The 25,008-nt window shown below is 40.8% G+C and overlaps 1 long non-coding RNA gene and 1 pseudogene across 1 annotated transcript; one reads left to right on the top strand and one right to left on the bottom strand.

Moving 5' to 3' along the window:
• Positions 1-723: 723 nt before the first annotated feature.
• On the bottom strand, positions 724-25,008 carry LOC119720251 (annotated as a pseudogene).
• Positions 12,816-15,919, top strand: LOC119720252. Its single transcript, XR_005270084.1, has 2 exons — positions 12,816-13,873; positions 14,862-15,919. It is a non-coding gene; the product is annotated as an uncharacterized LOC119720252 (long non-coding RNA).

Raw genomic sequence — 25,008 nt, 5'->3', positions numbered from 1 at the left:
CTGATTTGATTGGCCTCAATTTTCGGCTGTTTGCATTTAACAAAATATTCACAGTTCGAACACAAATCTGAGTTGACAAAAGATCAGTTCAACATATTTGTCTTAGTCTGTTATTTTTTCATGAGTTTATTGACTTCCTAATTTAAACGAAAATAGCTGCTACGTTCATCTGAAAACCTGGAAAAAGAAATCAACATTTCAATATGAAGAAATTGTTTCCACAACCCGATATACCAATTAGAAAAGCGAAAAATTTGCGCAGTTTTAGGAAACTTTAAAGGATAAAAACGATACAACAGCTGTTTCTAAACTTAAAATGTGTTTAACTTCACAGCCATCGAAACTGACTCGAGGCATCAGAGAGGATGGGATTTTCAAAGGCAACAAAATGGCATTTATTTCGTTTTGAAAATATACACTTCATACACTTCAACTAACTTCGTGTTGAGTTCGTAGATAGTTATGAAGTCTACAGTAAAACATAATGCAAGTATTTTAAAGGGAAGATACAACATTTGCAAACATCACAAAATGTAATGATCAATTATCATGAAATACCTTACTGGCTTGTTAGGGAATGACAGTCTAAAGCATCCTGTAAAATCGTGACTGCTGGTGTGCTGACATTTTCAAGAAAAGTGGTATTTTTCCAATGCTGGTCGGCCGACCAGCGTTGGGGAAAACTGGCTATTTTTTTCAAAAACTGCTCCTTATTTTTCATAATTAGTTATTTGGCATTTTCTTTGCAATTGATTACAAACCTGTGAAGGGGTACAAGTCTGCTAGACTGATTCTCTGACTTTACAATTCCCCAATGTCTATAAATTGCTGGACTGGACTACGCAAGCCTTGTCTTAATGTTTGCATTAAGCACCTAGTTTTATATCTTTAAGCCTTTAAAATGACATAATTATACATCGCAGTAGTCACAAAATCCAAGCTGCTCACAAGTTGGAATCTGACTCGACATTAAGGCTGGTGTAAGTAATTCCAAGCGGTCCCTCGCCTGTCGGATCCTCCCTCTGCCCGGGTAGGTACAGCGCCCCGCCCATAGTGGTACCGTGCTCCAGGTGGACATTCCAGGCATGCTGGCGGTCCTCTGCCTTAGCCGGTCCCCAGGTCTCCTGGGGTGTGATCATTGCACGCCAACGCTGTGGATTGGAATTGGGAAACATTTATTTCCAAAAGTTATTTCCAAACATCAGTGGCGCACCCAGGATTAGGCTTTGGAGGGGCTCACAATTTTTTTTTTTTTTTTTAATTTTAGAAGTTAATTTTTTTTCAAAAAATGTTGCCCAAAATTTGTGGCCTCAGAAATTTTTATTTATTTATTTACTTCTTTTTTTTTTTTTTTTTTTTTGGGGGGGAGACTATTTTGACGTCGGTGGCACCACTTACACCCCTATTATACTACTCGAAAATAGGCCACATTCATATCACCAAGGTCAAATCGTGGGACTAAAAAAAAATACAAAAATTTACACCCTCTTGGGGGGAGGGGGGGGGGGGGCTCAAGCCCTCTGTGAGGGCAGAGATGGTTATGTGATTGAAAAAGCTTGCTTGCGCCTAACAGGCGATCCAATGATCAGGGGTAATGATAACACTGTAAGCGCTGTGATTTAGTTTACTAATAAGAGCATTCTTAAATGCCGATTATTATTATTATCAGTGCCCATTGTTCCTATCATTCACAATCCTCATAACCCAATGTAATCACGTTACCTGATACAAGGTTCCCTTGTTCTTGGCCAGTTCCTTGATCCAGACCACTGGAATACCGACGAAGGCAAAGAATGTGAAGGACCAGCCAATGACCATGGCCCATGGAGGGAAGGGGCCGTTGTACTCCGGGTCATGACGGACGACCCAGCCCCCAACAAGGGCCACCTGATTATGACAAAGAGACTATTAAAGCCAGAGTCCATCATTTGTAATTTGTGCATTTTGTTCGTTTGAAGCAACAAACGTGCTCAAAATCTAAAGAAGGGTATTGAACAACTAACCTGATGAAGTTTCAGCTCAGCTTCAGCTGTATATTTCGAGAAAAACAACATTCTAGGATCTCGATTTCAAATCAAAAGTAGCTGAATCATGTTTTGAATTGGGCCTGAATTCAGCGCCCGAGACACGTTCTCACTGAGCCGATTGCAGCTACGCGATGTCGAGCACCGATCCGACGAATTATAGCAACCGCGCGCGCGTGTGTCGTGCCAATGCTTGCGCACGCTTCGCTGCAAAACAAAACGAACTACTAATTTAAATTTCCTACGGTGCATCTTAAGAAGCACCGTTGGAAAGGCCTTCTTTTGTTGATTTCTTCAAAATGACAGTTTTCCAGAAAGAATAATTTCACAGGGAGTTTAGTCCCCTTACTATCTTTCAACCAAGTATGTTTTTCAACAATAAATACGCCAGTTATTTTTTGGATAGCTGCAAACGATGGACTCTGGCTTTAAAGAGTGCATCCAGATACAACAGTCAGGAAATTTAGCATGCAGGGAAGAGGTTAAGTTTTGTGGACATGAATAGTGGAGTTGTTTACGGCTTCCCGCGAGAGGGCATACCATAGCATAGCTAAAGGGGAGTTCAAAAATCATGAAGTAATTTTTGGAACAAAATCTTTGCAAAATTTATAAGTTTTGACTCAGTTTGACTTTTGGACCGAAACATTTTGAATTTTTGACCAAACATTATTTATGAATGGGATGTGCTTGGCCAGTGTTAAACACTATGCTTAAGACCAATTGGAGTCTGTATGGATCCTCAGGTTATTTCAGCATCCAGACTCCAACCGTAGTGTTTAAAATCGGAAAAGCACACGTTTAATTCCCTCATGTGCACAACCCCGGCATTTAAGAGTCCCTATATGGTCCCTCCCAATTTTCTATGAAAGACCATTAAGGGGTTACTTAATTGTGAGTCCATAGCTAATTTAAGTACCATATGAATGACCGCTGCTTACCGCAAGTACTCCTGGGGTGACCACGCACCAACACGCAGGGAACCACAGGAACAAGGGGAAATCCACCCACTTGTCACCGATCATGGACCGGATGTCGTTCAGCAGGCGCCGGATGCCGTACAGGTAACTCAGCACAAAGGTTTCGCACAGGGAGAATAGCATGTAGGAGTAGGAGGGGCCGTAACCATTAAAGAAAGCTAGCCAATAGGAACCGGCCTGCAAGAAAGGGAAAAGGGGGTGAGGAAGGGATAAACTTTGAAGTACCAAAGAGGAGAACAGTATCTAGGATATAGCCTAAGTTGTAAATTTTCTGAGGCATTCAAAGAAGGCTGCAAAAGCTGGCTTTCTGTGGCTAGCAGATTAGATAAGATTGAGGATCAGGTTCGTGGGACCCGCAAAAAAAAAGTCATTTTGTTGTGTCCTTAAGTAGGATACTTTACCCCAACTTGCACATTAGCTGCCGGGGTAACCTGCCACTGACTTGCACTCTCATTTAACTCATATTTATAATAACAGGGAGCTCAGAGATAAGTACAGTGAAATCTCGATAAGTCCAACCTCAAGGGATCAGGTTCAAAATTTGACTTGAGCCGAGTTTTGAGTTAAGCAGGGTGGTATATCATTGTTATACCACTAAAGGCAATGGATTCTTTGTTTGACTAATAACAGTTGTTTTGAGTTATCAGAGTTTGATTTATCGAGATTTCACTGTAAGTGCATGATGATGAACTACTGGCTTGTCTGCAAAATGAAAACATTTTGGCTTTTACAACAGGAACAACTCTGGATTGGGCACTGACATGGCCACAGTCACGTGCCATGATCATTGGATCTGCAGTATCCCCTTCACCTTAATGCCTCGTTTACTCACATTGGTCACACACAGCATTCCTGTCATGCACATCAGCAAGCACACGCCTCCCGTGGTTAACCCGCGGTGACGTCGACACACGGCAAACTCATCTGTCAAAGCAGTCAAGGCCCTCTCGATGATGACAAACTGTAAGGAAAGAGTAAACAGTTCCCATCGCTGTAAGAAATTGGCCTAGGTGCAACGTTATCCCTGTAACGGTGGGAAAAGAAAGATGATCGATGGACTCTCTGCCACTGCAACTCTTTGGGCAAGTTCAGGTGGAATTGTTCGATTACGGTACCTGCTGCTAAATCAGATTCAAACTGGCTAACCAACACCCACAAGCTCAGTGGCCAAGTAGCAAGAACTTCGCACTAAGTAAGCAGAAGTTCACAAGTTTGAGTACTACCCAAGTAAATTGTCTTTGTTTCTCACAACCTCTAAGATATAGCACCCATGAGTGTGAAGAAAAAAAAGCAAACATCGAACTGACAAACTTGTTCTTCAAATTGGCACATCAAGCTTCTTTCAGTTAAACCAGTGGTTTTCGTGAAGGGGTAATAATTGTACACTATCTTCAGGCAAACTTGTATCCTCCATCCTGATTGGTCATCCATGACAACAACAGTGTGATTATACTGTATTGCACGGTCCACATCGCACTCCACGCATTGTGCTACTCCAAGATATGTGAGTGACATTCCAGCTACATGCACTTAAAGGGGCACAAGGTCCTGAAATCCTTGTAAATTTCATGTTTTGGATGTTTATTTCAAACATCTGGTTGAAAGGAAACCAACCTAATGTCTTACAGTTCCTGAGATAAGACGGAAAAACCCCGCTTGTTTACATCGGACACGACGGAGCACGAATACGTTTTTCGTGTCGTTCTCAGTGTACGATATACACGTTGTGTGTCTCGGGAACAGCGGTGACCAATCACCAATGCAAAAATAGTGGTTCTTCAATGTCCGAAAAAGACAAACACTTCACGAATGAAATCACAACTAGCATCCCAAACAGCTCGAATTTATGGGGTCCCCAAAGTGGACCCCGAAATTCGTTCTCGCACGCATAATATAGGAATTACACAAAAATGCCCAGTTTTGAAAGGATAGTTGTGTGGATGTTTATGTCCAACTTTTAAATGTTATTTCCGATTAAAATCATTTAAAATGAATTTCGGGGTCCACTTTTGCGACCCCATAATAAGTTCGAGCTGTTTGGATGCTAGTTGTGTTTTCAAAGTGTTCGCCTTTTGCAGACGTTGAAGAAACCACTTTTTTGCATTGGTGATTGGTCACCGCTGTTCCCGAGACACACAACGTGTATATCCTAAACTGAGAACGACACGAAAAACGTATTCGTACTCCGTCGTGTCCGATGTAAACAAGCGGGGTTTTTTTTCGTCTTTTCCCGGGAATGGTAAGACATAAGGTTGGTTTCCTTTCAACCAGATGTTTGAAATAGGCTAAGTAAACAATCCAAAACATGAAATTTTCGGGGATTTCAGGACCTAGTGCCCCATTAATATTATACATTCCTGCTAGCTTCAACTGGGTTTTTTCCCTTCCTTCCTGCAAAACAAAATACATTTCTTGCGTGTCCTCCACAGCTTTCTTCAGCCTTCAAATCTTGAGTGTGCTGAGGCCTTTTCGAGAATCGTGGGTTTAAAATAATTACCTTGATTTACAAAAGAAAAAAAATAATGATAATGACCTGACTGTCCAGGCCTATGGTGATGAGCATGAAGAAAAAGAGGATGGACCAGGCTGGAGCGGCCGGCATCTTACTCACTGCTTCAGGATATGCAATAAAAGCAAGACCAAAGCCTGCAAGAGACCATGCAACACAAAAACAAATTAAGCATGAAACTACCTCATCAATGGAAAATAAAATATATATAAATGTATTATTGATGTACCCTAACGTGGCGCGGCCCCCAACGTGGCGCACTTTGATTTTTCGCCTTTAGCGCCTACCTAGAGCAAAAGTGAAATTTCACAGAAAGCGAAATTTCATCAAGTTCTAAGCACTCCTGTTCATAAATTGCGAGTTTATTTACCCGTAACAAAGTTAGAAGAAAAATTTATTTTGGCGTGATTTTCCAATTTTATTTTCAAGTGCAAAGTGAACCCTTTATAAATGCCCCGAAAAATAAGAAAATTATTTTCTGACAAACATCTGGCTGGGTATGTAAATAGAGATAATAATTATTTATCAGAATTTATCAAGTTTACAAAAATTCTTAAATGTTAATTTGGAATTTTTTGAGATTATTCAAGTGCGCCAAGCTAGGGAACACTCCGCCAATTTGTGCCCAATTTCCGGACGCCACCGTTTTTGAATTTCTGATTAAATTTTATGGAACCGCAATTGTTCACAGAGGTTAAATAGCAAGCATTAATAAGGTAAAAGTACCAGTATTTTACTGCATGAATTTGAGGTTTGTCAACAAAGAGGTTTGGCAACACTACACGAGGAAAGTCTGGTAGGCTTCTAAGTGCGCCACGTTAGGAAACACGACTATACACACACAAAAAGGTAGGCACCATGTTTCCACATTTACGCATGTATATAGACTGTGGCACGGGTTACCCGTGCCACAGTCTACTACGCATGCACTTTACAAAGCAATCGTGGAACTGTCACACAGGTGTAGTACGCACGCGTGAACGTCACCCAAGTGAGCTACACACGAAGAGATGGTTGTACAGTACGCGTAATATTCCCGAGCTCAATGATGGCACCTGGAGAATATTTATGGACAATAAAGATGCCTCCTGTACAAAAAAAGTTGTCCACACACTAGTGTATTTGCAACTGTAGTTACTGTATTGGAAACGAACTGAAATAGTAAAATTGAGCAATGATATTCTGTTGGTGAGCTGGACAGGTTTCTTCAAAAAATTTGTTTTAGGTGCATACTGCAACAGTAACAACAATTGGCAGCTGAATATGTATGAGGTATAGTAAAACAAATATAACATGGTTTATTTCGGGTGAACAGTCGATATTAGCTCCCCTCGGTATTCCAATACCTCAGGGAGCAAATGCTGACTGTCCACCCTCAAACCATGTTATATTTATATAATATCTATTTTTTTTCCCCATCTACCTAGGAATCTGTTTTTGACAGGACACATCACGAATGGCAGTAGAAACAAACACACAAAATTACGCTTCTAGTTTACTCTGTCATTACCTTGAGAAACCACGTCCCCAACTTCCTTGCCCTGCTGCTCTGCCATAAAGCCCAGAATGGAGAAAATGACCACGCCCCCAAAGATGCTGGTGAGGGAGTTGAGAAGAGCAATACTGACTCCATCACTGAAACAAAAAAAAAAGAGGAACAAAGAAGTTGTTGATGAATAAGGAATTGGGATGGATATACAGCATTATATATAACTGCATTATTTACCAACAGTTCAGGGAAAACCTGCCCGTTAATATTTCTAAAACTTCTTGACAATACTGCACCATAAGAAAGTTTTATGAGAAATCTACTTTGGCAGGAGGCGTTTCGAGAGACACAATGAATGCAAACAAGTTAGGTGTGCCTCAGTATACGTGCAAATAATGTAGAGCAATGCATGATCCCTCTGGCCCTAGCGAGGTGACTTTTGTAAACTTCATGAAAAGGAAAAAAAACACGGAGTTCAAGCTTTCCGTCAAATGTTTGTGTTACGATAATTAAGAAAGTAAACAACATTTTGCTTTGAAACTCGGTCATATTATATCTCACTACTTCACAATAGCAGCACTTGACAGATGTGTGGTGCCCCTTTTCAACTTTGACCTTATGCTAATGAGTGTGCTTGGTCAGCCATCTTTTGTTCTTGTGTCACCGCGTGGTGAAAGTCCTTCACAGTTATCGGAACTTTCTCCGTGATTTAGTCCAGCTCGGAACTTGCTGAAAGCATCAGCATTTGTACAGTTGTATCCAGTTTTTATTGTACTTTATTTTGGATCGTGCAGTTGACGATCTTTGAGCGAACTCACCTCGTTTGAGGGAGACTTTTTCTCGCGAAATCGAGAAGCACTTTCGCAGGCCAACTCGCCCCCACGGACTCCGCGTGTGCTCGCCCCCATTGGATTGTTATACACTCGCGTATTACCCGGAGTGCTTCGACTTCGTCGTCGGTGTCCATAAGACGAACTATAGGGTGAGTTGTTGCGTTCTTATTTTATGTAGCCAACCACTACAGATGTATACGCATTGCGTGTTGTACCAAAGCTTCACTGTATATTATTATACTCACACAAAGCAGTTGTTATGGAACCTGTTGAATGACCCCAGAGTCAAGACACCAGAGGTGCCTGCTCCTAATGAGTAGAATATCTGGCTGATTGCATCTAGCCACACCTGGGTACAAATACATCCAAAGCTGATCAAATAGAGATAAACAAATGATATCTATGTGAAATAAGGCCAAAAAAAAAAAGTCTCCGGTTTCTGGTATGGAGCTTGCCCCAAAAGTGGTGCGGCGACGCGGCTTTTTTTTTTTTTACCAGTTTTTTTTTTGCTTCAAATGTGGGCTGATGAATGCAAATGGTGCCCGACTAAACTTAGTGCAAATATATGGGAGTCCAGAGAGGCCACATAAAGCTTATTCTCGATCATAACCCCATCTAAAAACACGTTAAGATTGTGCAGCAGCAGGATACCAGTCAAACCAGTGAGTTTGGCAGTTTTGAGACATCATCTTGTATTGAAAAAAAAACTTTTTCATTTTGCCGACGCGCATGGCTACGGTGACACGCGCGCATACCAGAAACCGGAGACTTTTGGGGGGCCTAAACCTCTATTTTTTTACTGCTTAATTGATAATAATGGACGAGAGAGGTTTTAAGGTCATCGCTTTAAATGGTGATAAACTTTGAACGGATTGAGCAATTTTAGGATTAATTTCATCTAAAAGTAGTTTATGAACTTGGCTTTCCAGTCATGATTATTTTTGGTGCTACATGTTTTTTTAAAATATGAAATACATTTTTAGGGGTTTGGATTCCGCTTTTTTGACTCACCCTGTATTAAATAATTATATGTGTACAGAAGTACAATTTACTAAAAGCCAGTACCGGTATCACAACATCCAATATTGCACACGTAATTGTTTGACCACGCAATGCTCTGTCCAGGTTTTTGGAGCCCAGCATTCCTACCTTTGGTATCTTCAAAGTTTCCCACTTGGGCTTGAAGAAGAATGTGATTCCCTTCTGGTATCCCGGCAAGGTAACCCCGCGTATCAAAAGTATAAACAGACACACGTAGGGGAAAAGTGCAGTGAAGTACACCACCTAGAAATAACAGGATCGAATTTAAAAAGGGTGAAAACTAATTGAGCAAGTGAGGCTTCGCACAGGTTGCACGTTGCTCATGCACTCCTGACGCTACAACTTACCCGGCCGCTAGCGTGCACTTCGCACAGGCTGCAAGTAGATCACTCCCGTCATATGCTACTATTACTCTGGCCGTCAGTGTGAGACTTCACTTCGGATAGCAAGTAGTCCATGCTGTACTGAGCAACGCGGGACTTCACATTGACTGCAAGTTGCTCAATCACCCATGCTACAACTTACCGACCCACCAGCGTGAGATTTAACCAACAACTAGTAAGCAAATCCCTCACGCCTAAAATATTCGGCGACTTCGCTATAAAAATTACCATCGCTATTTTATCGGCAGTTGCACTAAACTCACATGGTGTGATATTTTGTGCGAGTTACTCTGCTCTGCTAATGACTATAAGAGTGATACTTCCTCCATTAGACAGGCCTATGGTCGCTCTCCCCCGCTTCGTTTATTGGCTGCTCCACGGTTGTATCAGAAGCAAAACTATTGTTTTGGCCATCACACTATTGTACCGGTGCCCTTTGATTTTACCATTATCTTACAGGCCGTTCTCACCCGGTTTTCAGTCATGTCATCCATTGGGCCCCCACTGCTATCCGGACAATCAAAGAAGAAATCCTCAGTGACACTAAGCCTAGTAACACCTCGAAGGCTTACCATGGGAACCGCCCAAGAGGAGACCAGCGGTCACTCGACTGCGTCCGCCAAACCTCCATCGGTCATATCCATGGCCCAGACCCCCAGCGATCCGGGTATGGCCCCATCCACCCGGATAGCGATTCAACTCTGCTCGGCCCCCAGCCCTTGGCCCCCAGAACCGCAAGATGTCGGATCTCTCCATTGATAGCTCCTCTGTCAGCCCGCAAACACCCGAAATCTGCTGATCACGACAAGGCTTTACTTCAGGCATGTCAGAATCTGTCCGAAACCCTGTCGGCCTTTAATTCTCCAAGCAGACTCACATTAAGGGGACGGCCTGGATGCTTTTGGTCATTTGGAGTTCATATACAAAACCCTGATGAGCTGCCAGAATTTTCAGTGTAAAACCACAGTGCCCACTGAGAAACGAGAGGCAAGGCCATATTTGCATATCTGGGTCAGTCCTAGTGGGGAGGTGCAGGTCCAAGCCGCCAAACCGCAAAGCTACAATGCTGATACACTGGATGGGCATGATGTGTGCAGGCTGGTGGCATGGTGCAGCATAGCTGCATAGTGTGTGGTGCTTGTAATTTCAAAAGTTCCATCTGGGAAAATGCAAACTGAGTTGCAAGAGCTGCTTTTATGTAATTTGTCTTTGAATAGAAAAAAAACAAAAAACACAACAAACAATCACTACTAAAAGCACCGCCTTTTTTAAGTTCAAGAATTATATTATGCGCTTCAGTACATGTAAAAATACACATTATGCTCATTTGACTTTTAGTTGAGATCTTCAAAAGCTCAATTTTACCGATTAAAGTCAATTTGTGGATGAAAATGGGGCATTCCCAGATCCTGGGTTGATTTTCTACCACATGGGCCACTTACATTGTGTAATTGCATATTTTTCTGTTTTATAAGCTTATAGGCCTAACTATGCTAGCTAGTCCACCCCCTCCCCCATGTCTTGGGGTGAGGTCTTGATCACAAAGTTTGTCCCTGGTCAACCACATCAGGATCAAATGGCTAATTATTTCGCAATTAGAATGGGACCCTATATTGTTCTCCAACATATATTGACGAACTGAGTTAGTGGTACACGAGAGATATTTTGAAGGATTTTACCTTGTGCCCATTACATCTATAATGGGCAAAGACAAGAGAGAATTAACGACTGCGAATCTTACTGTCAACTTTGCCATTGAACATGGAAGTGATATTAACTTTAACTCCCTAGGGGGTGTGCAAAATCATATTGAAATTGGAGGATTCAGGACCGTTAGGATTAATGAAACATAAAACAATTAAAAATAATAAACCAGATCACCAAAATAAGTAACAGTACTTTGAGTCATATGGCCATATTATTATATTAAAACACATTATAACACCTCACCCACAGATTCTTTGTCTTGATTGGCCGAGAGCAAGTCACATGTTACTTTCTAATTTTGCTATCTTTCTGTGCATGGCCAAAAGTACTATACCCGTAGCAACCAAAGTACTATACCATTAGCAACCAAAGCACTATTTCCACGGCGCGGTATTTGTGTGCAAATGCATGCTGGTGTGCGCGTTGCGCGTTGCACGCAGCGCGTTTTGTTCCAAAGAGAGCACGCCGCAGAGTTGGGTTCAAAAATTTCGCGAAGGGGTAGTTTGGAAGAGAGAAATACATTTTCCTCCAGTTTCGTATTGAAATTGAAGAATATTTCAACTGTTCAGATTTAAATAATTTCAATATTATAACCAAGCAGAATCTGTGGGTGAAGTGTTATAAAACAAATATTGAATGTTTTATCTCGTGGTGAAGTAAAACTAGCTTCCCTCGGTGATCCATGGACTATTCTATTTTCCCTCGGCTTCGCCTCGGGAAAATAGAATGTCCAGGGATCACCTCGGGAGGCTAGTTTTACTACACCACTCGAAGCATCCAATATTTGTATAATATAGTGGGAAAGTTAACTTACATTTTCTACAAATCCCACGGGCTAAGGCAAGACATGCAGTTGTCAAGACAACCTGTTCCTGCTGGATTGACCCTGGCAGTATGGCCCTGCCAATGTACTATGTAATGACCAAAACAGGTGCCCTGGAACCTACTGCACTCAAAAGGTTATTACTGGTGACCTAGCTTTGCTCCACTTTCACTTAATGGAATTTATATTTCCTTATTTCACTAGAAACTTATAATTATGAGTATTCAATAATTTCGATGTCCAATAATTTCTATGTCTATGATCCAAAAGTACTTGGAATCTGAAAAAATTACTGATGAATTCTAATAATTTCTAAACTTTCTTCACACTGCAATCAAACTTTCATGAATTATCAAGTTATTAATAGGGGTGTAAAATTCTAACAAACTCTTCTGCTCTTGTTAACTTTTAAGGCTCACACTTGCGGCCCGCCTTCCACTTTGTACACTCTCACATAATATGCTCAAACCCACCTTCCTACAATGGTGCTACTCTGCATATGTAGTAATGCTCTGCAGCTAGGTAAAATGATATCAGTAGAATTCCCCCCCCCCCCTCTCCCCCCCCCCCAACAGAATTGTGGGCTGATTTTACTAGTGATCGAGTACTTACACGTAGAGCGCGCACCTGCCTCCCCACTCCAAGGTAGTGTGGGAAATAAATCCTACTGAATGGCTAGCACCATCAAGGGAACAATGTATATAAATCAAATTAGGTTTTGCCCTTCACCGACGTACAAACACTGTATACTCAGTGTGTTACCTCCCGAGTGAAAGTTGAAAGTGAAAGGCGTGTTACCTCCACGGTGGTCGAGTGGTAAGACATCTGCACTAGAAAGCAGGAGGTCGTGGGTTCGAGTCCCAACCAAGTGATTTTTTCCAACTTTCACTCAGGAGGTAACACACTGAGTATATATTGATTTATTCGGTTGAGTACCGGGACGAATTAGAATAAATCTGCTTTATCATTGATATGTAAATGAGACACGGTAGAGTGGTTAAGGGCGCGTAATTTGAATAGGGAGTGGCACAGGAATGTGTGCGTGGTTGGATTGAAGGTAGATCACTTCACGCTTGCGAGCAGCAACGACAACACACAATTTTTGTGGCGCTGTACTTCCATTGCGTTATATCAGCAAATGGGAGAGTTGGCAGTTTTGCTCTCCTAAAGTCAATTCGACATCTCATTTTAAGAAGCTACATTACATTCAAGGCTACTGACAACAGAGCTCGCCCCTACATCGGTATCAATCAAGACAAGACAGTTGTTAATAGCAGATGGACCGAAGATCGGAAAGCAGAAAGCAGAAAGCCAGTTTACGAAGCTAAGTTAAATTACAGTCTTTTTAATTTGCAAAAATGTAGTTGCAGATGTTGAAATTCACAGATGATTTTTTTGAGAACGGAGAGATTTCTGGTTCCGAACGAAGAGTGTTCTGGAGAATTACTTTCCCATCGTGAATTGTGGGGACTTTTACACTAGTTCTTTGTTATAAGATGTAACCAGTCTCAGAAAATGGTCAATTTCAGAAAACCCACACTCTACTTGTTGAGACGAAATATAGGCCCTAGATTGAATCGATGTTCTGCCATATACAATTTGTTGGAAACCCATAATAAAGCCGTTTATCATTAATCCTTTGTAAGTTTCAATTCAGTGACAACAGGTGAATGTCGTCCGAAAAAGGAGTAGATAGCCCTGGCATCAATCAGTCAAATTTGGTGATACGCCCATATTTCTTTGTTCCTTGACAACGTATTGATTCACGTTGAAGTTTGATCTGAAAATCTTAAATATCACCTTGTGAGCGATTGACCAATCGGGTTTTCCTGGGTTTCACAGAAATTTTTTTTTCCAATTTGTTCCAATTCCTACCATCATATGTGTCTTTAAATTGTACCAAAATAGTACGATCGCTGGAAAAGGGGCAATTGCAAGAACAAGGAGAGTTGTCTTAGAAGACAGTTTGGGACACTCCAGTTTCCTTCAGAAAGCCATAGAATAGAGAGCACAGTGCTCAAACCAAAAGTGGTTGGTTCTAAAATGCTCAAAACGGGGTTGAAGTGGTGAAGAAGTTGGTTCAGAAGGTGAGAAATGCAGAATGATGCATACATGTCATGTACAGATGACTTGCTTAACGATGGTTTAGAGATTTGCCAGCTTATTCCATTTTATAACAATTGCTTTCAGAAAGTCAGAGAGCACATGCTTAACTTAAGCGGAGAATGTATTTGGATTAGCAAAGTGGTTTTGTCTAGTGCGAAGGCGGAGAAGTGTAGAAATACAAGATGTCTTTTAGACGATGATTGAGTTTGCCAGTTCCTTCAAAACCAGAGAGAAGATTTAGTTCTAGTAGGCTTGACTTGAGATTCGTATAAAGTCCAAAGGTATTTAGAATCCCGTTTCACTGATGTATTTACATCTGTTTCTCATCAAAGTTCACTAGTCTTGTTCGGAGAAAAATTTCCTCTAGTTTCAAAACTGTTCCACCGACGCTGGACGCACTGGTAGTACAAAAGGGATTCAATAGAATATTTGGGCATCGGTCAGATAGCGAGAAGACTCGAAGCTCGACTCGGAGAGAATCGAAGGCAGTGAAATTGGCCTTAAGTTAACCCTTCTATGGAAACATGCATGGTCAGCCTAGTTTATTATTTGGCCTAATCTTGGCCAAGATAACCCCATTGGTTTAATATGAAAGCCACGAGTATCACCATACTAAAGTTTAGTGGTTTACGTGGCAAAAAAGTTAGGGTCAGAGTCGTTTCTGACAGAAGTATATAACGAGATGCGTTCAGAACGCAAACAAGACAGTCTCAGCAGACTTACACCAAAATATGGTGACATCCTCAGCGGATGTTTGGTATTGTAAACGTTACAATTGATATCCCCAGCGGATGATGATTCAGATTTGGCAAATAAGCTGTTCTTTTGTATTCAGAGTATAGTTGTAGCAATAAGCAGTGGGAAATGCGCTTTTAATTAAATGCACTTAATAAAGAAAGTGTTTAGTAAGTTGACGCATGATTTTAATCTCGTTAAAGTAACAATGTTTATTATTTTCCTTTTTGGAAGCTCATCTTCAACAGCGATAATTGGAGGCAGCGGAGTCCTCAATCAGCCAAAAGTCAAGAGCTGGATATAGTCTCGCCAGTCAACTGCTTTCCATGCTACTCGAGTCACAAGCCCCATCAACAGTCTCGAGTACAGATCATCCTTCACGAGATGGCGACAATGGGCAGAGTTGCACGGAATATCATACCTACCCGCAGATCCTTACATGGTAGCCTTATACCTGATCCATATTGGAACTCTGCAACATCACCATGCACCTACAGTCACAAACTCTTTAGCTGTCATGTCATGGGTTCATCTCATGGCTAGTTGGGGACCATGATACAACCAAAGACCCTCTGGTGTCATACACCGCGCTAAAGGTCTGACAAGAACACTGGTTAAGCCAAAGAAAGATCCAATTACACCAGATATTCTTTCTGAGACAGTGCCAAAATAGGGTAAAGACCGTTCAGTACACATCTTATTTCATATAAGAATCCTGGTCAAGGCCCTTATTTCATATATACCGGGTCTTATCGGCTCAGTGAGTTAGCCGCACTTTAATTGAAGTATTTACGTGTTATCTCATGCACTCGGCCATGTGAATTCAGTTATTATTGCGAGGTAATTATTATCAACATGTACAGTTACAATGTTGGAATTGTATGTCAAGTGAGTCAAAGTCTTTCCTTCAGATAAAGACCTTTTTGTGTTCATAAACTTAAACAAATGTTAAAGAAGAGTATAAAGTGATTTCATAGAGGTATAAACCGATGAAGTACTCGAGAGTTTGAGAGGGAAGGTTAGAGTTTTCACAGAGCAGCCCCATGCTGCTGTTGGAGTCTTAGTGGCTATCAAAGCAGATATCCAACAGGCTGTTCAAGCGTCATGGACGCCATATCAGAGACAGAGAAGGATACTTTAATATATCCAAGAGAGTGATTGCAATATGATGTTAAATATCTAAATCCTTTTGGGGATTCAGCATTACAGACCCGTTCTTTATAGTTCATACCGGTTGCTGCTGCAAGCACAAATACCAAAATCAGGATGATTTGATTGTTTATTGTGTAGAATGGTGTTGAAATGATAAATATTGATTTATTCGGTTGAGTACCGGGACGAATTAGAATAAATCTGCTTTATCATTGATATGTAAATGAGACACGGTAGAGTGGTTAAGGGCGCGTAATTTGAATAGGGAGTGGCACAGGAATGTGTGCGTGGTTGGATTGAAGGTAGATCACTTCACGCTTGCGAGCAGCAACGACAACACACAATTTTTAACACAGTTGTTAAGTCTGGTTGTAATTTCATAGTTGTTCAATGTCTCAAACAGTATTTATAAGAGACGAACATTGCTACCCTTGCCTGAAGGAGTTGTCTTGCATAGTTCAGGTGTACGTTTCCATTTTTCCAAATATGGTTTTGGTTTTTCGTATCTGGCAGTCAACACAGCAATGTTAGATGGGGTACAATTCCAGAAACAGCCATAATGTAATAGATGAGTGGTATCTTGCGATTATTCAATTAAGTTTAGCTAAAGGCTCTGAAGCCTAAAGGAAAGTTCTGTGAAACTTAAAGGTTCAAATGAAATCCACAAGTGGCAATCAAGGTATGGTCGGAGTAGTTTCTGACGGAGGTATAAAACGAGATTTACAGGTTGGCAGTAAGATTCATAAAGATCAGATCTACTAGATGAGATGCTAGAATTGTTCTAGCGATCTAATGCGTTCAGAACGCAAACAAGTCTGAATAGACATGCACCATAGTATGTGTGATTTATCCTCAGCGGAAGATATCTGGTATTGTACAAAACCAAAAGAGATAATTCTGAAAAGCTTGCCTTAATATAATATCAAATGTGGAACGATTATTCAGAAATAACCATGACAATTGTAAAGAGGAGGGAAGTCTCAAGGTTAATTCTAGTATTGATTACGCAAATATGATAAATGAAAGGCTCTTACGCCTAAATGATAGACCCTAGTTCTGTAAATATTGTCTTCATCAAGACGTCTTTAAGGTTCAAATTATTGAATGACCGTTATTAAAACACTGTCGTACCTGGTAGTCATCACAGCGATGAGACTAAACATAATATCAAATGGGGTACGAATAATTAGAATTAATCATAACAATTGCAAAAAGAGTGTTGTCTCAGGTATAATTCTGTATAATTAATTGATCACTTAAATGTGTCTATAATGAAAGGCTCTTACGCCTAGATAATAGATGATAGTTCTGTAAATACTATCAAGTCTTTAAAGGTTCGAATTATTGAAAGATGTAATTAAAACATTGGGTCGTCGTACCCGGTTGCTGCTGCAAGCACAAATACCAAAATCAGGATGATTTGATTGTTTATTGTGTAGAATGGTGTTGAAATGATAAACAGTGTTTATACGACGGTGAAGGGCAAAACCCTAATTTGATATACATCACCCAGATGCGAAATTCCATCTTATGAATAATGTATATGTAGTAATTACGGACAAGTTCTCGCTACTAGAATCAGCCCACGCTTTTGTTGGGGGGTGGGGGGGGGGGGGGATTGTGATACAAAGCAAAAGTCAGCAGAGAACCAGTCACAATTAGCAATATACAATGCATGGCTTTTTGGATGGTGCCCCATTTTTGCTTAGCAAATACCTTCCGTGCTTAGCATATTTATACACACCTTGCCCGTTGTCTTGATGCCCTTGAGGATGCAGACGAATACGACGAGCCAGGTGAAGAAATGGCAGAGCATGAGCTGCCAGATGATGCCGCCTGTCTCGTTCATGGAGGCCGACTCCTGCAAGACGGCCCGCCTGTGAGTTGAAGAAAACCCAATAGTTGTAAAGAGTGGGCCTCAACACTAACCATTCCTGGTCTAGCCTTGGTCAATGCTCTCGTCGTTATTCGTCCCGTACGCTGTCAATCGTCGGCATCAAAAGGCGGTAATCACGTTTGGTAAACAAACTTTTCACTTCCAACTTTACCACTTACTTCCAGTATTCTTCACTGGGGGATCTCCTCTCTTCCCAGAATGGGTCTGTATAATTTGACAGATCAAAGCTGTCGCTAGAATATCGCGTGATGTTCAGGCTCTCTAACTCGTCACTGGTCAAATTCCCCAGCTGAACGCAGGTGTTGTTCGTGGTCACGACCCCGCCGGCGCCCAGGCAGTCGGCGACCAGCTGGCTGCAGAACGCCGTGTTCCACTCCCGGCCGCAGCCCACCCAGGGCAGGACGGTGGTGAAGGAGGCAAACATGAAGTAGACGCAGTACATGATGATGATGTTGTAGTAGGTGCCTACCAGACAGGAGATAAACACCTGGCCATAGCCTAGACCTGTGGACAAAAAGAAATGGGGGATGGGAATGGCGTCAATCGCTTCTCAATTAAAAGTGGAAGGGGGGGGGGACGTAACTTGATGAGCACTAATGCAAGTGCATAGCACAAAGCCCCAACGGCGTGGGGTTCAGGGCCCGCCTACTGGCCCCGAAAAATGTTGGACTCTAGATGCTCTGTGGTGCAATCTGAGGCAATTCCCGACCACTGAAGCCATTTGGGGGTTTTTTTTAGTCATCTTTTAAATCTTTTCATCTTTTAAACATCATTTTTGAGTTTGGAGTCATTGAATCAGCTATTCTGAGCTATAGAATCATTATAGTAGGCTACAATTTTGATTCGGGAACGAAATAAGTGGGGGGCAGGGTGGGGGACAAACTATATATCCCCCACTTTAAAAAATGTGGGGGGGGGGACTTGTCCCCCCCCCCCTTCCCCACCGATTGACGCCCGGATGGTTTATGATTGGGGGGGGGGGGGGAGGTCAGGAGATTGAAACAACTTGAAGTATTGAAGTATTTCTCAACCCTGCCTCAATGACATTTTCCATTGTAGTTGGCTGCAATGCCAACAAGCAAAAAATAAAGTGGGCACATGCATCTCATCTCATCAGTTCATCTCTTATTTCCATGTTCTTCTTTACTGTTATCATTGTTACTTGAGTGGATCGATCATTCTGGTCGGCAAATGTTACTACAAAACATGAACCGTTTCAAACTGTAGAGCGAGGGCTGTAGCATATGTTGTTCAGGTTCTGCTTTTGAAAGACATATGAAGTGAACGACGCTAATTTATTACCTCTCATGAATATCTTTACTGTTATCATTGTTACTTGAGTGGATCGATCATTCTGGTCGGCAGATGTTATTACAAAACATGAACCGTTTCAAACTGTAGAGCGAGGGCTGTAGGATATGTTGTTCAGGTTCTGCTTATTGAAAGACAATATGAAGTGAACGACGCTATAATTACCTCTCATGAATGGAACAGACTTCCAGACGGAAATGGCCCCAAACTGCTGTACTGGCCAAAGGCAAGATCCAGGAAGAATGTTGGCATCCCGGCTACCATCAGGGCAATACAGTAGGGAATCAAAAAGGCACCTGGTGATGGAAGGGGTTAACATCAATCTCAATAGGGCCTTTTAAACTATCTAAAATCTCTGTGTTTGACCTGGGTCCAACACCAAGATTTAAGGAACCCCTTTTTTCACACGAGCGAGAATCCAACGCACTTACACACGTGTAACCTCTTTTCTTCTATGTGGAGGTGATGAAAGAATGTACAACTGAGCCCAGATGTGGCAGGACGTAAGTTTCAAAAGGGGGTATGCTGAATGCGTGCGCAGACTTGGTTACAGTATATATATATTTTTATTTTAGAGGTAATGTACAACTGGGCCAGATGAAGGTTTCAAAAGAGAACTCAGAAAGGCTGGAAAGTATAATGAACAAAAGATGAAAACTTTAAGAATGTGGCTTTGGAGGATGCATTCTTAGCAAAACCACAAAGTGATGATAATAAAATGTGTGCTACTGTGCTTAAAGGGAAGATACAATATTTGCAAACATCAAAAAACGAAATGATCAAATTACCTACTGGATTGTTAGGGAATGACAGTCTAAGCTAAAGCATCCTGTAAAGTTGTGGCTCCTGGTGTGCTGACATTTTCAAGAAAAACTGTATTTTTCCAACGCTTGTCGGCCAACCAGCGTTGGAGAAAACTGGCTTTTTTTTTCTTCAAAAAGTGCTCCTCATGTTTCATATTTAGTTCGTCTGCATTTTCTTTGCAATTGAATACACACCTGTGAAGAGGTACAAGCCTGCTAGACTGATTCTCTGATATTACAATTCCCCAAAGTCTATAAATTGCTCCGTTTCATCTTAAGCGGGGTCAGGGAACCAGCCTACAAGAATATGATTGGTTTTCGTAGTTTTCCAGCATCTACGAACCCAAAACATGAAACAAGTCAATGTAATATTATTTGCTATAACATACTAATCCTCCAAATCCATTTATTTCTGAAAATTGCAGCAAAAACAAATGTTGTACATTCCCTTTAGGCCAAAAAAAAGTCTCCGGTTTCTGGTATGGAGCTTGTCCAAAAAGTGGTGCGGCGACGCGGCTTTTTTTTTTTTTTAACCTGACTTTTTTGCTTCAAATGTCGACTGATGACTGCAAATGGCGCCCCACTAAACTTAGTGCAAATATATGGGAGTTCAGAGAGGCTACATTAAGCTTATTCTCGATCATAACCCCATCTAAAAACACGTTAAAATTGTGCAGCAGCAGAATTCCTGTCAAACCAGTGAGTTTGGCGGTTTTGAGACATCATCTTTCATTGAAAAAAAAACTTTTTCATTTTGCCGACGCGCATGGCTACGGCTATGCGCGCGCATACCAGAAACCGGAGACTTTTTTTTTTTGGCCTTAAATTTGCATTCTCCGTGCTCTTTAACAAGTTCAATTAATTTTTAATTCAAAGTTTCAATTTGTATGTTATATTCCAACCAAAACCTCCCTTTTTCCTTTTTTGGATGTCTACAAACTTTTTTTTTGGGGGGGGGGGGGACAGATCGATCCGCTTTGCAAGCACACTGCCTTTCGGTCCATACAATGTCGATGTTGATTGTGGGGCAGGAACCAGCCTGCCCAGCCAATAATTCGAAATTGTAAAGCAATAATTCCATAAGTAAACATGGGCGGATTTTATAGGTCAATGGGTTACGCTGGTTGTCCCATGAAAAAAATAATTGTTGAAGCGGGCATGTTTTCAGAAAAGTGGGGGTAGTGTTCAAAATTGTGTCTAATGTTTAGCCGAATAGAATAATTGGGCTTCCAAATACTTTTTAGAATGTATGGTAAACGTTACCTCTTGGACAAATTCAGGAAATAAATCCTTTGTGTGTTTCTCAGGGGTGAGAGTGACCACGGATAAAAATAGCTGAAAATACAAAAAAAGTAGCTGAAAAAGGTGAAAATAGCTGATCTTTGGAAATCTCCTATACTTTTGTACATAGCAAGTGAGGGAAAAAAGCTGAAATCCAAAAAAAGAAGAAGCTGAAATCACCTTTAAAGCTGAGATTTCACACCCCTGGTTTCTCTAACTGCGCTTTCTCACTTTCAAGGAAAGTGGCCCAAGACGATTTTCAACACTCGAGTTTGATGAAGCATAGCGTTTGTTCCAATGCATCAATTTTAATGAAATAAAGTCATTATCTGACTTTAAGAGCTTATTTGAAAATGTTCTCAAACCCACATGCAATGTACCTTTAGTAGTTGGTTTACAACTGTTACTGTTAAGCATTGCAGAATTTACAATTTCTCTGTTTCGTCAGGGCACATATCTGAACTGTGGGGCCTTCAAATATACTTTTACGGCATTGTGATGTTGCTACTTACATTATTGTATTTTGACAACAAAAGTTTAAGTTTAAACGCTTGTACAAAATAATAACCATCACAATGATATTGCGACATACACTTTCTTGGTGGAAATTTTGCAGAAAAAAAGGTTCCTCCCAAAATATTAATGTAGAGACCAACTCAGAGACTACTTTACTACTCACCACCTCCATTCTCGAAGCAGAGGTAAGGAAAACGCCACACATTTCCCAGGCCGACTGCGTAGCCCAGACAGGCAAGAAAAAACTCGGTCTTGGACCGCCAGACCGGGCGACGTTTTTCTTTGGGCTGTCGAGGAGCCTCTTCATTGTCACTTATGTCAGCACACTTCATCTCCTCCATAGTTGGCTACAAAGTACAAGGAGAAGTTTACATATAAATTCATGGTATTTCACTCAAAATAAATGTAACCACGGAAACTGACTCCTTAATCATAAAAGGGCCGGGGGGGGGGGGGGGAACCCCCTCAACTTTTTCCGCAATCCCCATGAAAAAAAAAAAAATTGCGACCCAAGCTGTCCTGACTTTTTAGCCTCGAGTCTGGTGCATCTTTTGATACCAAAAACATAACATTTGGACCACGGGTTGCCGCACAGCGAAAAATTTAAACTGAATTTCCCCATATAGGGCTACGCAGTGTACACAAAGCAGAATTACCATTCGTGCATATGAATAATTAATTAGCCATAATTCCAAAACCCTTTGACCTATAGGTTTTCTTTGAAGATGATATAAGAATTCAGATTGAAACACTGTGTGTGGATCCTGGTTCTCCTGAGAATCATTTAATTCCTTTTGGATCCTGGTTCTCCTGAGAATCATTTAATTCCTTTTGAGAGTGTTCTATGCATGTACTGAGTTTCATAATTTTTCATCACTCGATTGCCGAGATCTTGGGGGGGGGCCCAGAATCCCCCCCCCCCCCACCAAACTTTGTCCATGCTGCTTCTGCCATTTCGTTTATAAGGACACAGATGACTATGATGAAAACCAAACTAATTACAATAGTTCTACAGTTAAAGTTGGGCCACAGGGTGTTGGACTAGCTGTGCATGGGCAAACCATTATGCACGGTGGTAAATCAAATATGAAACCTGAGGAATGGTAATGAAGTATATCAGTGGTTGCCCCTGGAGGTATATTACTCTAGCAGAGAGATTATGTGGATAAATGGATAATCCCATTGAGGGCTGATGGTGGTTCTATTAATATTTGTAATAAGCTTCTCTACTTGTAAATTCATGCCACAGACATTTCTCTACCACAAATGAATGTAAATAGAAGGTTTATAGAATCGTTATAAATTCTAATGAAGGATAACCAAGGATAAGGAGAGGTGGTTTATGTCAAATAATTGAATAATTGAATAATTGGATTCACAGTCATTGTATATTTGTAATGAAATTAAATTCTGATATTACAGACGACTGAAGAATGACTGTCATTTTGTTTTTGGCATAAAATAATATTTTAAAAATCATATCCCAGTGTCACTGTGAATTTTCTGCGTAACCTTACCAAGCTCGGTTACACAAAATAGTTTCTTGTTTTCCATGCATCTGTGGCTGTGGCATTAAAGGGAAAATACAACATTTGCAAACATCAAAAAATAAAACTACCAAATCATTTTGAAATACCTTGCTGGACTGTTAGTGAATGACAGTGTAAAGCATCCTGTAAAATCATGGCACCTGGTATACTGTCATTTTCAAGAAAAGTGGTATTTTTGTATCAATTTCGATCCAACGCTGGTCGGCCGACCAGCGTTGGAAAAAACTGTGTTTTTTTTTTTAAATACTGGCCCCAATTGACCATCGCACTTGTTTGCAATCGATTACACACTTATGAACGGGTACAAGCCAGCTAGACTGGTTCCCTGACCTTACAATTCCCCAATGTATGTAAACTGCAGGAAAATGATTGTTTTTCTTGGTTTTTATAGCATTTTCGAACCCAAAACCTCAAAAAAGTCAGTGTAACTATATTTGCTTTATATTTTCAACCCCCCAATTCCATCCATTTCTGAAAATTACAGCAAAAGCAAATGATGTATATTCCCTTTAAACACAATGATTTGTTCCCATGTCCTCCAGTTTGAGTCTGAGTATAAAATAACAATGAAGCAGCACTTCATGTCAGCCCTATTTTACATAAAATTACGAAAGGACAATAGAACTACATGTATTTGGAATTGAAAACAATGCACTTGAACTGCATGTAGGTACCCCAAATGAAATCCCTGTCTACATTCCAATCTACCCTCCAAACCCATCTGGTTTTTTTCTTCATCTTTTTGTAATGTACTTTTTTCTTTGTATTTATGCACCATGCATGAGCGTCATGCTTGGCGGATACCGGCGCTTTACCAAGTGATCCTCACTATTATGTGAACTGCATCAGTTCATATGAATAAAAGCCCAACAATGCCAAAGCATAGGGCCTACGTCCTTTGAACTGCACAAGCCTTTTCTTGTTGTCTGTGCTGTGAAAAAAATTTGCCCACAAGGACACGTCCAGAAAGGCGGAAGGCAAATTACAAAACTGGGATGATCCATCAATTAATATTGTTTCAAATATGATGCATTAGTTACTTAGTTTCAAAAAATGAAACCCAAATGTCATGAATGTCGGGACCATGCATTGTTTTATTGAAGTTCTGCATGTGGCACTTTCGAAATCTAGGATATGAAAGCTCAATTCATTTAGTACAAGAATCATTCAAATCACTTATGTACCTTTCAAGTTACAGACTTTTTAAACACAACATCGTTTTACAGTTCTGTCCACTCCCACGGATCACAAAAAGGTAATTGTTCTTTCAGCAAAACGAAAACGACAAATCACCGGGATGTCATGTTTTCGGTTTTCTGAAAGAACGCACACCTTTTGTGTGATCCGTGGACAGAACTTTAAAACGATGGTCGTTTAAAATCCCGTAACTTGAAAAGTACGTACGTGATTTAAATGATTTTTGTACTAAAAGAAAGCTTATGAATTGGGCTTTCATATCCTAGGTTTTGAAAGTGCTACACATGCAGAACTTAAATAAAACAATAGTCCCGACATTTGGGTTTCGTGTTTTTTGACTCACCCATAACAACATACAGTTAACAAATGGTAGCCTAGGCTATAGCCTCACACAATATTTCTACAAGCGAAAGGGATATTAAATTATTCAGTGAATGTGGCGCATTTCCTTTTAACTCCTGCTCCACACCTTACCTGGCTTTTTTTCAATACGTCCTTCATTAACCTCACTTTACATGCAACGCTATGCAACTGTGGTGTAAACATTCTCAACTCTAGCTCCCATATCGACCAAACAATTCTGCTAGCAACTAAGCCTACTTCAAAAGACAAACGGCCGGCCACTCGATGTTCTTATTCCTCCATGTTGAAACCAACAAATGGCTTGGCCTATA

This window comes from Patiria miniata, unplaced genomic scaffold (assembly GCF_015706575.1).
Source record: "Patiria miniata isolate m_02_andy unplaced genomic scaffold, ASM1570657v1 HiC_scaffold_9, whole genome shotgun sequence".
Lineage (NCBI taxonomy): Eukaryota > Metazoa > Echinodermata > Asteroidea > Valvatida > Asterinidae > Patiria > Patiria miniata.
This window is presented reverse-complemented; position numbering and strand designations above follow the sequence as displayed.